Genomic DNA, 13,563 nt, shown 5'->3' with positions numbered 1-13,563 from the left:
TGCACCCGTCGGTCTGTGCTCAGCGCGGAACACTCCGCGCACCTGCAGGGCTGCCCAACACGCCGGCAGCCTCTGGGCGGCCCAGGCGCGGGACAGCAGCCCCGCGGGGTGCGCAGCGCCTCAGTCAGCCAGGCAGAGATGCTGCTGGCCGCCGAGCAAAGCCCCAAACGCAAAGCGGAGACCCTGCCGGGCCCTGGACGCCTCGCGTGCCACCCGGCGGGGAGCCTGGGGCTAAGTGAGGGGGTGCCGACCGGGCGGCTGCCTCCCAGCAGTGACGTCGCGGGAGTCACAGGAACTCTCTGGTGACGTCACAGGGCTGCCGGGGCCGCGCCCAGGAGACCCCCCAGGCTGCGGGAGCAGCCCTGCGCTTGCAGAGTGCCCTGGAGAGCAGGCTTCAGCCCTCGGCCTTGGCTTGGCCTCTTTCTGCCTGGGGCTCTTGCTGCTTGGGCCTGAGCTAGGCCTTGTGTTGGCTTGACTGCCAGTCGGGGGCTGGACGCCTGTGCAAAAGCGAGACTTGCCGAGTTGTTTCCCCTTTTCTCCTCTTTCAGCAGAGCTGAAGTGACAGGTTGCCGACCTTCCGGGTGGCCCAATCCAGTCAGAGTTGTGCTGGTGAAGTGGACAGCTTTGAGCAGGAACCTCCAGCACAGCCTTCCGTCTCTTTCCCGCCACCTTGGCACCCTCAAATTGCCAGTTCTGCCTTAAGGAGTTGGCGTTCGGTGCTTGTTGTCCAAAAGCACAACTTGGCAAGTGTCTGCGGCTGTGTTGGACCCAAGAGGGCAAAAGGCAAAGCCTGATGGGCACAGCCGGCCCCAGGCCCACACATTTCTGCCTCGACATGGGCAAGCGCTAAGAACGCCTTCCCTGCTGCCCCACTGGTGATGGAAATCTGGGTTCTGTTACGCGGTGTGCAAGCAACCAGCAGACACGCAGGGTCGAGATATTTGTTTATTGCCTTGCCGTGCAGAGATGGGTGCTAGGTGGTAAACCCACAAAACTAGCACCCCTTCTGCCCCCTCATTCTTTGTTTAGACATACTTCTCAAGGAGTCCTTTATACAAATTTGTCTCTTGGTTACGATTTCATGGCATCAGGCGTTCGCTCTGCGCTTCTGCTTCCACATGCCTCTTAATTAGAACAGGAAGCGGAGAAGGGAAACCCTTCTCTTTCCTGGAGAAGGGAAGAGGCTTTGTGAGGGAATCTCCCTCGGCCTCCCCTCCACGCACACAGCCCTGGGGCCAGAGCCTGGCCAGCAGTGAGAAGAAATTGCTGCTCAGCCTCTGACCCTTCACGTCCGCTGCCTCGGTGCCCTGCTGCCCTCCAGCTCTGCCCTGCCTGAGCTCAGCCCAGGCTCAGTGCAGGCAGGCAGGCAGAGGGGCTCCAGCCCCCGCACCCACGCCGCGGAGCCCGGCTGCTGCTCTGCCCCCATCCAAGCTCCAGCCAAGGGCCCCACGACCACCCTCCCCAACCCCTGCCACAGCAGCTCAGCTCGCCACGGTTGTATCCCCACGCTCTCACTGCCAGGCCCCACTGCCCTCTCCCTGCTCAGGAAAGCTGTGGGTCCGGGGCAGGGCGTGGCACCCAGGGCCAGCTTGGCAGGGGGCTGATGTGCTGCAGCCCCCCCGGCAGCACCTGCCCCTACTGCCCTGGGCAGACCATGACACTGGGGAGTGCTGGCAGCAGTTCTGGGCTCCCGCGGCAAGAGACACAGGGTCGAATGGGAGCGGGTCCAGGCAAGGGCCATGCAACTGAGGAAGGGTCTGGAGCCTTGGTGACCTGAGCAGAGGTTGAGGGAGCAAGGAGAAGAGGAGGCTCAGGGAGATCTTCTGCAGGGGTATGAACAGCTGCTAGGGGCTAGGGCGTTTGGAGACGGAGCCCGTCTTGCCAGCAGTGCCCAGGGACAGCACAAGAGGCAACGGGCGCACGATGAAACACAAGCCATTGCTCTGAAGCCTAAGGAAAACGCTTTTTATTGGGCACCAGTAGCACCAGCATGTCGAGGTCCTTTTCTTGCCCGGGGCTCGCTTCACCGTCCTGGAGCGTGCTGGCAAGGGGTGAGCTTTGGGCTTGCTCCTCTGACACGGTGTGCTACGTGCCCCTGCGCCTGGGACGGCTGCGGGATCTCCGCCGAGATGGGCCTCGTGCTCTGCGCCTTTCTCCCGAGAAATGCCGGCTCTGCTGCAGTCGTCCCTGTTGACGGCGCTCAGTCCTCCCCGAGGGGTCCTGCTCATGGTCTGGCCTGGGGGACCTGCTGCGGTGGCTCTGTCGGGCAGGGGAAGGCTGCGCGCGGCTGCCGCGCTGTCTTGTGCTGCTGCGCCTCCTTTGCTGCTCGTGCCGTGCTCGGTCCCGCACCGGGGGCAGAGTGTGCACAGCGCGCACAGAGCTGGCCGGCTCGCGGGCAGAGCTCTCCGAGGTTTCCCTGCGAGAAGCTCTTGGCGGAGGAGCCCATGCAGAGCTGGCATAGGAGGGGCCCGGAGCGTCCTCCCGCCCAGGGCCCTGGTGGCTCCATGATTCGGAGGCATGCTGCTGCCAGCCTGGAGAAGCTGCTTGGCGCCTCGTCCTGCTAGCGCTGCGCGACCTGCGCTGCAATCGGCCCCTGGCTCGGGCTCTTTGCCAAGGGCCGGCAGGAGCAGTGTCCTGAGCACCGCGCCGTCGCTGCCTGCTCCTCGCTGGGGAGTTGTAGCCCGCGGCTCCATGCCGAAGCTGGCTGTGGCCATCGCGGTGGCGCCTGGGCGCCCTGCTTCGGGCCCTCGCGGGGGCCCCAGCATCACCACCGTCGCTGGAGGAGGAGCTGCTGCGCCGTCGCGCTGAGGAACGGTGCCGGTGCCGCCTCCTTGCCGCAGAACGGGAAGGGAATCTCCCTCCTCGATGGCCAGCGGACGAGCTGCTGTCGGGCGAGCTGCTCTCGGAGCGCCCCAGGCGGTACTCCTGGAAGTCGTCGTCAGCTCGCACCGTGTGCAGGATGGAGCTGAAGGGCCGCTGGCAGAGCGGGCACTCGGCTCTGGTGGCTGACCACTGCCGGATGCAGCCAAAGCAGAACCTGTGCATGCAGAAGGCGACGTAGGCGGCGTTGCGCGCTGTGTCCAGGCAGATGGGGCACAGCAGGTCTTCAGAGGCACGCGCCGGTGTTGCCTCCGGCAGCCGGCTCGTGCTGGCGCCAGGGGAAAAGGCACCGCTGCCTGGGAAGTCGTCTTCGGACGACGTCATGTCCTACACAGGAAAGAGACCTCGAGCTCGTCACCCGTCCTCCAGGCAAAGGGAGGAGAAAGCAGGAAAGCTGTGCAAGTGGCGAGCCAAAGAGCTGCCCAGGCTTCTGGGGGGCTGCAAGGAAGCAGCACAAGCGCCCTTGGCAAGGCAGCCGAGAGGCCCCCCCGAAAGACCCTCTTGCTGCCTGCCTTGCAGCAGCGCAGCTCACCTGCACCCGTCGGTCCGTGCTCAGCGCGGAACACTCCGCGCACCTGCAGGGCTGCCCAACACGCCGGCAGCCTCTGGGCGGCCCAGGCGCGGGACAGCAGCCCCGCGGGGTGCGCAGCGCCTCAGTCAGCCAGGCAGAGATGCTGCTGGCCGCCGAGCAAAGCCCCAAACGCAAAGCGGAGACCCTGCCGGGCCCTGGACGCCTCGCGTGCCACCCGGCGGGGAGCCTGGGGCTAAGTGAGGGGGTGCCGACCGGGCGGCTGCCTCCCAGCAGTGACGTCGCGGGAGTCACAGGAACTCTCTGGTGACGTCACAGGGCTGCCGGGGCCGCGCCCAGGAGACCCCCCAGGCTGCGGGAGCAGCCCTGCGCTTGCAGAGTGCCCTGGAGAGCAGGCTTCAGCCCTCGGCCTTGGCTTGGCCTCTTTCTGCCTGGGGCGCTTGCTGCTTGGGCCTGAGCTAGGCCTTGTGTTGGCTTGACTGCCAGTCGGGGGCTGGACGCCTGTGCAAAAGCGAGACTTGCCGAGTTGTTTCCCCTTTTCTCCTCTTTCAGCAGAGCTGAAGTGACAGGTTGCTGACCGTCTGGGTGGCCCAATCCAGTCAGAGTTGTGCTGGTGAAGTGGACAGCTTTGTCTGAGCAGGAACCTCCAGCACAGCCTTCCGTCTCTTTCCCGCCACCTTGGCACCCTCAAATTGCCAGTTCTGCCTTAAGGAGTTGGCGTTCGGTGCTTGTTGTCCAAAAGCACAACTTGGCAAGTGTCTGCGGCTGTGTTGGACCCAAGAGGGCAAAAGGCAAAGCCTGATGGGCACAGCCGGCCCCAGGCCCACACATTTCTGCCTCGACATGGGCAAGCGCTAAGAACGCCTTCCCTGCTGCCCCACTGGTGATGGAAATCTGGGTTCTGTTACGCGGTGTGCAAGCAACCAGCAGACACGCAGGGTCGAGATATTTGTTTATTGCCTTGCCGTGCAGAGATGGGTGCTAGGTGGTAAACCCACAAAACTAGCACCCCTTCTGCCCCCTCATTCTTTGTTTAGACATACTTCTCAAGGAGTCCTTTATACAAATTTGTCTCTTGGTTACGATTTCATGGCATCAGGCGTTCGCTCTGCGCTTCTGCTTCCACATGCCTCTTAATTAGCACAGGAAGCGGAGAAGGGAAACCCGTAAGAGGCTTTGTGAGGGAATCTCCCTCGGCCTCCCCTCCACGCTCACAGCCCTGGGGCCAGAGCCTGGCCAGCAGTGAGAAGAAATCGCTGCTCAGCCTCTGGCCCTTCGCGTCCGCTGCCTCGGTGCCCTGCTGCCCTCCAGCTCTGCCCTGCCTGAGCTCAGCCCAGGCTCAGTGCAGGCGGGCAGGCAGAGGGGCTCCAGCCCCCGCACCCACGCCGCAGAGCCCGGCTGCTGCTCTGCCCCCATCCAAGCTCCAGCCAAGGGCCCCACGACCACCCTCCCCAATCCCTGCCACAGCAGCTCAGCTCGCCACGGTTGTATCCCCACGCTCTCACTGCCAGGCCCCACTGCCCTCTCCCTGCTCAGGAAAGCTGTGGGTCCGGGGCAGGGCGTGGCACCCAGGGCCAGCTTGGCAGGGGGCTGATGTGCTGCAGCCCCCCCGGCAGCACCTGCCCCTACTGCCCTGGGCAGACCATGACACTGGGGAGTGCTGGCAGCAGTTCTGGGCTCCCGCGGCAAGAGACACAGGGTCGAATGGGAGCGGGTCCAGGCAAGGGCCATGCAACTGAGGAAGGGTCTGGAGCCTTGGTGACCTGAGCAGAGGTTGAGGGAGCAAGGAGAAGAGGAGGCTCAGGGAGATCTTCTGCAGGGGTATGAACAGCTGCTAGGGGCTAGGGCGTTTGGAGACGGAGCCCGTCTTGCCAGCAGTGCCCAGGGACAGCACAAGAGGCAACGGGCGCACGATGAAACACAAGCCATTGCTCTGAAGCCTAAGGAAAACGCTTTTTATTGGGCACCAGTAGCACCAGCATGTCGAAGTCCTTTTCTTGCCCGGGGCTCGCTTCACCGTCCTGGAGCGTGCTGGCAAGGGGTGAGCTTTGGGCTTGCTCCTCTGACACGGTGTGCTACGTGCCCCTGCGCCTGGGACGGCTGCGGGATCTCCGCCGAGATGGGCCTCGTGCTCTGCGCCTTTCTCCCGAGAAATGCCAGCTCTGCTGCAGTCGTCCCTGTTGACGGCGCTCAGTCCTCCCCGAGGGGTCCTGCTCATGGCCTGGCCTGGGGGACCTGCTGCGGTGGCTCTGTCGGGCAGGGGAAGGCTGCGCGCGGCTGCCGCGCTGTCTTGTGCTGCTGCGCCTCCTTTGCTGCTCGTGCCGTGCGCGGTCCCGCACCGGGGGCAGAGTGTGCACAGCGCGCACAGAGCTGGCCGGCTCGCGGGCAGAGCTCTCCGAGGTTTCCCTGCGAGAAGCTCTTGGCGGAGGAGCCCATGCAGAGCTGGCATAGGAGGGGCCCGGAGCGTCCTCCCGCCCAGGGCCCTGGTGGCTCCATGATTCGGAGGCATGCTGCTGCCAGCCTGGAGAAGCTGCTTGGCGCCTCGTCCTGCTAGCGCTGCGAGACCTGCGCTGCAATCGGCCCCTGGCTCGGGCTCTTTGCCAAGGGCCGGCAGGAGCAGTGTCCTGAGCACCGCGCCGTCGCTGCCTGCTCCTCGCTGGGGAGTTGTAGCCCGCGGCTCCGTGCCGAAGCTGGCTGTGGCCATCGCGGTGGCGCCTGGGCGCCCTGCTTCGGGCCCTCGCAGGGGCCCCAGCATCACCACCGTCGCTGGAGGAGGAGCTGCTGCGCCGTCGCGCTGAGGAACGGTGCCGGTGCCGCCTCCTTGCCGCAGAACGGGAAGGGAATCTCCCTCCTCGATGGCCAGCGGACGAGCTGCTGTCGGGCGAGCTGCTCTCGGAGCGCCCCAGGCGGTACTCCTGGAAGTCGTCGTCAGCTCGCACCGTGTGCAGGATGGAGCTGAAGGGCCGCTGGCAGAGCGGGCACTCGGCTCTGGTGGCTGACCACTGCCGGATGCAGCCAAAGCAGAACCTGTGCATGCAGAAGGCGACGTAGGCGGCGTTGCGCGCTGTGTCCAGGCAGATGGGGCACAGCAGGTCTTCAGAGGCACGCGCCGGTGTTGCCTCCGGCAGCCGGCTCGTGCTGGCGCCAGGGGAAAAGGCACCGCTGCCTGGGAAGTCGTCTTCGGACGACGTCATGTCCTACACAGGAAAGAGACCTCGAGCTCGTCACCCGTCCTCCAGGCAAAGGGAGGAGAAAGCAGGAAAGCTGTGCAAGTGGCGAGCCAAAGAGCTGCCCAGGCTTCTGGGGGGCTGCAAGGAAGCAGCACAAGCGCCCTTGGCAAGGCAGCCGAGAGGCCCCCCCGAAAGACCCCCTTGCTGCCTGCCTTGCAGCAGCGCAGCTCACCTGCACCCGTCGGTCTGTGCTCAGCGCGGAACACTCCGCGCACCTGCAGGGCTGCCCAACACGCCGGCAGCCTCTGGGCGGCCCAGGCGCGGGACAGCAGCCCCGCGGGGTGCGCAGCGCCTCAGTCAGCCAGGCAGAGATGCTGCTGGCCGCCGAGCAAAGCCCCAAACGCAAAGCGGAGACCCTGCCGGGCCCTGGACGCCTCGCGTGCCACCCGGCGGGGAGCCTGGGGCTAAGTGAGGGGGTGCCGACCGGGCGGCTGCCTCCCAGCAGTGACGTCGCGGGAGTCACAGGAACTCTCTGGTGACGTCACAGGGCTGCCGGGGCCGCGCCCAGGAGACCCCCCAGGCTGCGGGAGCAGCCCTGCGCTTGCAGAGTGCCCTGGAGAGCAGGCTTCAGCCCTCGGCCTTGGCTTGGCCTCTTTCTGCCTGGGGCTCTTGCTGCTTGGGCCTGAGCTAGGCCTTGTGTTGGCTTGACTGCCAGTCGGGGGCTGGACGCCTGTGCAAAAGCGAGACTTGCCGAGTTGTTTCCCCTTTTCTCCTCTTTCAGCAGAGCTGAAGTGACAGGTTGCCGACCTTCCGGGTGGCCCAATCCAGTCAGAGTTGTGCTGGTGAAGTGGACAGCTTTGAGCAGGAACCTCCAGCACAGCCTTCCGTCTCTTTCCCGCCACCTTGGCACCCTCAAATTGCCAGTTCTGCCTTAAGGAGTTGGCGTTCGGTGCTTGTTGTCCAAAAGCACAACTTGGCAAGTGTCTGCGGCTGTGTTGGACCCAAGAGGGCAAAAGGCAAAGCCTGATGGGCACAGCCGGCCCCAGGCCCACACATTTCTGCCTCGACATGGGCAAGCGCTAAGAACGCCTTCCCTGCTGCCCCACTGGTGATGGAAATCTGGGTTCTGTTACGCGGTGTGCAAGCAACCAGCAGACACGCAGGGTCGAGATATTTGTTTATTGCCTTGCCGTGCAGAGATGGGTGCTAGGTGGTAAACCCACAAAACTAGCACCCCTTCTGCTCCCTCATTCTTTGTTTAGACATACTTCTCAAGGAGTCCTTTATACAAATTTGTCTCTTGGTTACGATTTCATGGCATCAGGCGTTCGCTCTGCGCTTCTGCTTCCACATGCCTCTTAATTAGCACAGGAAGCGGAGAAGGGAAACCCGTAAGAGGCTTTGTGAGGGAATCTCCCTCGGCCTCCCCTCCACGCTCACAGCCCTGGGGCCAGAGCCTGGCCAGCAGTGAGAAGAAATCGCTGCTCAGCCTCTGGCCCTTCGCGTCCGCTGCCTCGGTGCCCTGCTGCCCTCCAGCTCTGCCCTGCCTGAGCTCAGCCCAGGCTCAGTGCAGGCAGGCAGGCAGAGGGGCTCCAGCCCCCGCACCCACGCCGCAGAGCCCGGCTGCTGCTCTGCCCCCATCCAAGCTCCAGCCAAGGGCCCCACGACCACCCTCCCCAACCCCTGCCACAGCAGCTCAGCTCGCCACGGTTGTATCCCCACGCTCTCACTGCCAGGCCCCACTGCCCTCTCCCTGCTCAGGAAAGCTGTGGGTCCGGGGCAGGGCGTGGCACCCAGGGCCAGCTTGGCAGGGGGCTGATGTGCTGCAGCCCCCCTGGCAGCACCTGCCCCTACTGCCCTGGGCAGACCATGACACTGGGGAGTGCTGGCAGCAGTTCTGGGCTCCCGCGGCAAGAGACACAGGGTCGAATGGGAGCGGGTCCAGGCAAGGGCCATGCAACTGAGGAAGGGTCTGGAGCCTTGGTGACCTGAGCAGAGGTTGAGGGAGCAAGGAGAAGAGGAGGCTCAGGGAGATCTTCTGCAGGGGTATGAACAGCTGCTAGGGGCTAGGGCGTTTGGAGACGGAGCCCGTCTTGCCAGCAGTGCCCAGGGACAGCACAAGAGGCAACGGGCGCACGATGAAACACAAGCCATTGCTCTGAAGCCTAAGGAAAACGCTTTTTATTGGGCACCAGTAGCACCAGCATGTCGAGGTCCTTTTCTTGCCCGGGGCTCGCTTCACCGTCCTGGAGCGTGCTGGCAAGGGGTGAGCTTTGGGCTTGCTCCTCTGACACGGTGTGCTACGTGCCCCTGCGCCTGGGACGGCTGCGGGATCTCCGCCGAGATGGGCCTCGTGCTCTGCGCCTTTCTCCCGAGAAATGCCAGCTCTGCTGCAGTCGTCCCTGTTGACGGCGCTCAGTCCTCCCCGAGGGGTCCTGCTCATGGTCTGGCCTGGGGGACCTGCTGCGGTGGCTCTGTCGGGCAGGGGAAGGCTGCGCGCGGCTGCCGCGCTGTCTTGTGCTGCTGCGCCTCCTTTGCTGCTCGTGCCGTGCTCGGTCCCGCACCGGGGGCAGAGTGTGCACAGCGCGCACAGAGCTGGCCGGCTCGCGGGCAGAGCTCTCCGAGGTTTCCCTGCGAGAAGCTCTTGGCGGAGGAGCCCATGCAGAGCTGGCATAGGAGGGGCCCGGAGCGTCCTCCCGCCCAGGGCCCTGGTGGCTCCGCGATGCGGAGGCATGCTGCTGCCAGCCTGGAGAAGCTGCTTGGCGCCTCGTCCTGCTAGCGCTGCGCGACCTGCGCTGCAATCGGCCCCTGGCTCGGGCTCTTTGCCAAGGGCCGGCAGGAGCAGTGTCCTGAGCACCGCGCCGTCGCTGCCTGCTCCTCGCTGGGGAGTTGTAGCCCGCGGCTCCGTGCCGAAGCTGGCTGTGGCCATCGCGGTGGCGCCTGGGCGCCCTGCTTCGGGCCCTCGCGGGGGCCCCAGCATCACCACCGTCGCTGGAGGAGGAGCTGCTGCGCCGTCGCGCTGAGGAACGGTGCCGGTGCCGCCTCCTTGCCGCAGAACGGGAAGGGAATCTCCCTCCTCGATGGCCAGCGGACGAGCTGCTGTCGGGCGAGCTGCTCTCGGAGCGCCCCAGGCGGTACTCCTGGAAGTCGTCGTCAGCTCGCACCGTGTGCAGGATGGAGCTGAAGGGCCGCTGGCAGAGCGGGCACTCGGCTCTGGTGGCTGACCACTGCCGGATGCAGCCAAAGCAGAACCTGTGCATGCAGAAGGCGACGTAGGCGGCGTTGCGCGCTGTGTCCAGGCAGATGGGGCACAGCAGGTCTTCAGAGGCACGCGCCGGTGTTGCCTCCGGCAGCCGGCTCGTGCTGGCGCCAGGGCAAAAGGCACCGCTGCCTGGGAAGTCGTCTTCGGACGACGTCATGTCCTACACGGGAAAGAGACCTCGAGCTCGTCACCCGTCCTCCAGGCAAAGGGAGGAGAAAGCAGGAAAGCTGTGCAAGTGGCGAGCCAAAGAGCTGCCCAGGCTTCTGGGGGGCTGCAAGGAAGCAGCACAAGCGCCCTTGGCAAGGCAGCCGAGAGCCCCCCCCGAAAGACCCCCTTGCTGCCTGCCTTGCAGCAGCGCAGCTCACCTGCGCACGTCAGTCCGTGCTCAGCGCGGAACACCCCGCGCACCTGCAGGGCTGCCCAACACGCCGGCAGCCTCTGGGCGGCCCAGGCGCGGGACAGCAGCCCCGCGGGGTGCGCAGCGCCTCAGTCAGCCAGGCAGAGATGCTGCTGGCCGCCGAGCAAAGCCCCAAACGCAAAGCGGAGACCCTGCCGGGCCCTGGACGCCTCGCGTGCCACCCGGCGGGGAGCCTGGGGCTAAGTGAGGGGGTGCCGACCGGGCGGCTGCCTCCCAGCAGTGACGTCGCGGGAGTCACAGGAACTCTCTGGTGACGTCACAGGGCTGCCGGGGCCGCGCCCAGGAGACCCCCCAGGCTGCGGGAGCAGCCCTGCGCTTGCAGAGTGCCCTGGAGAGCAGGCTTCAGCCCTCGGCCTTGGCTTGGCCTCTTTCTGCCTGGGGCGCTTGCTGCTTGGGCCTGAGCTAGGCCTTGTGTTGGCTTGACTGCCAGTCGGGGGCTGGACGCCTGTGCAAAAGCGAGACTTGCCGAGTTGTTTCCCCTTTTCTCCTCTTTCAGCAGAGCTGAAGTGACAGGTTGCCGACCGTCCGGGTGGCCCAATCCAGTCAGAGTTGTGCTGGTGAAGTGGACAGCTTTGTCTGAGCAGGAACCTCCAGCACAGCCTTCCGTCTCTTTCCCGCCACCTTGGCACCCTCAAATTGCCAGTTCTGCCTTAAGGAGTTGGCGTTCGGTGCTTGTTGTCCAAAAGCACAACTTGGCAAGTGTCTGCGGCTGTGTTGGACCCAAGAGGGCAAAAGGCAAAGCCTGATGGGCACAGCCGGCCCCAGGCCCACACATTTCTGCCTCGACATGGGCAAGCGCTAAGAACGCCTTCCCTGCTGCCCCACTGGTGATGGAAATCTGGGTTCTGTTACGCGGTGTGCAAGCAACCAGCAGACACGCAGGGTCGAGATATTTGTTTATTGCCTTGCCGTGCAGAGATGGGTGCTAGGTGGTAAACCCACAAAACTAGCACCCCTTCTGCTCCCTCATTCTTTGTTTAGACATACTTCTCAAGGAGTCCTTTATACAAATTTGTCTCTTGGTTACGATTTCATGGCATCAGGCGTTCGCTCTGCGCTTCTGCTTCCACATGCCTCTTAATTAGCACAGGAAGCGGAGAAGGGAAACCCGTAAGAGGCTTTGTGAGGGAATCTCCCTCGGCCTCCCCTCCACGCTCACAGCCCTGGGGCCAGAGCCTGGCCAGCAGTGAGAAGAAATCGCTGCTCAGCCTCTGGCCCTTCGCGTCCGCTGCCTCGGTGCCCTGCTGCCCTCCAGCTCTGCCCTGCCTGAGCTCAGCCCAGGCTCAGTGCAGGCGGGCAGGCAGAGGGGCTCCAGCCCCCGCACCCACGCCGCAGAGCCCGGCTGCTGCTCTGCCCCCATCCAAGCTCCAGCCAAGGGCCCCACGACCACCCTCCCCAACCCCTGCCACAGCAGCTCAGCTCGCCACGGTTGTATCCCCACGCTCTCACTGCCAGGCCCCACTGCCCTCTCCCTGCTCAGGAAAGCTGTGGGTCCGGGGCAGGGCGTGGCACCCAGGGCCAGCTTGGCAGGGGGCTGATGTGCTGCAGCCCCCCCGGCAGCACCTGCCCCTACTGCCCTGGGCAGACCATGACACTGGGGAGTGCTGGCAGCAGTTCTGGGCTCCCGCGGCAAGAGACACAGGGTCGAATGGGAGCGGGTCCAGGCAAGGGCCATGCAACTGAGGAAGGGTCTGGAGCCTTGGTGACCTGAGCAGAGGTTGAGGGAGCAAGGAGAAGAGGAGGCTCAGGGAGATCTTCTGCAGGGGTATGAACAGCTGCTAGGGGCTAGGGCGTTTGGAGACGGAGCCCGTCTTGCCAGCAGTGCCCAGGGACAGCACAAGAGGCAACGGGCGCACGATGAAACACAAGCCATTGCTCTGAAGCCTAAGGAAAACGCTTTTTATTGGGCACCAGTAGCACCAGCATGTCGAGGTCCTTTTCTTGCCCGGGGCTCGCTTCACCGTCCTGGAGCGTGCTGGCAAGGGGTGAGCTTTGGGCTTGCTCCTCTGACACGGTGTGCTACGTGCCCCTGCGCCTGGGACGGCTGCGGGATCTCCGCCGAGATGGGCCTCGTGCTCTGCGCCTTTCTCCCGAGAAATGCCAGCTCTGCTGCAGTCGTCCCTGTTGACGGCGCTCAGTCCTCCCCGAGGGGTCCTGCTCATGGTCTGGCCTGGGGGACCTGCTGCGGTGGCTCTGTCGGGCAGGGGAAGGCTGCGCGCGGCTGCCGCGCTGTCTTGTGCTGCTGCGCCTCCTTTGCTGCTCGTGCCGTGCTCGGTCCCGCACCGGGGGCAGAGTGTGCACAGCGTGCACAGAGCTGGCCGGCTCGCGGGCAGAGCTCTCCGAGGTTTCCCTGCGAGAAGCTCTTGGCGGAGGAGCCCATGCAGAGCTGGCATAGGAGGGGCCCGGAGCGTCCTCCCGCCCAGGGCCCTGGTGGCTCCGCGATGCGGAGGCATGCTGCTGCCAGCCTGGAGAAGCTGCTTGGCGCCTCGTCCTGCTAGCGCTGCGCGACCTGCGCTGCAATCGGCCCCTGGCTCGGGCTCTTTGCCAAGGGCCGGCAGGAGCAGTGTCCTGAGCACCGCGCCGTCGCTGCCTGCTCCTCGCTGGGGAGTTGTAGCCCGCGGCTCCGTGCCGAAGCTGGCTGTGGCCATCGCGGTGGCGCCTGGGCGCCCTGCTTCGGGCCCTCGCGGGGGCCCCAGCATCACCACCGTCGCTGGAGGAGGAGCTGCTGCGCCGTCGCGCTGAGGAACGGTGCCGGTGCCGCCTCCTTGCCGCAGAACGGGAAGGGAATCTCCCTCCTCGATGGCCAGCGGACGAGCTGCTGTCGGGCGAGCTGCTCTCGGAGCGCCCCAGGCGGTACTCCTGGAAGTCGTCGTCAGCTCGCACCGTGTGCAGGATGGAGCTGAAGGGCCGCTGGCAGAGCGGGCACTCGGCTCTGGTGGCTGACCACTGCCGGATGCAGCCAAAGCAGAACCTGTGCATGCAGAAGGCGACGTAGGCGGCGTTGCGCGCTGTGTCCAGGCAGATGGGGCACAGCAGGTCTTCAGAGGCACGCGCCGGTGTTGCCTCCGGCAGCCGGCTCGTGCTGGCGCCAGGGCAAAAGGCACCGCTGCCTGGGAAGTCGTCTTCGGACGACGTCATGTCCTACACGGGAAAGAGACCTCGAGCTCGTCACCCGTCCTCCAGGCAAAGGGAGGAGAAAGCAGGAAAGCTGTGCAAGTGGCGAGCCAAAGAGCTGCCCAGGCTTCTGGGGGGCTGCAAGGAAGCAGCACAAGCGCCCTTGGCAAGGCAGCCGAGAGGCCCCCCC

Source organism: Rhea pennata, chromosome 9 (assembly GCF_028389875.1).
Source record: "Rhea pennata isolate bPtePen1 chromosome 9, bPtePen1.pri, whole genome shotgun sequence".
Taxonomy (NCBI): domain Eukaryota; kingdom Metazoa; phylum Chordata; class Aves; order Rheiformes; family Rheidae; genus Rhea; species Rhea pennata.
This window is presented reverse-complemented; position numbering follows the sequence as displayed.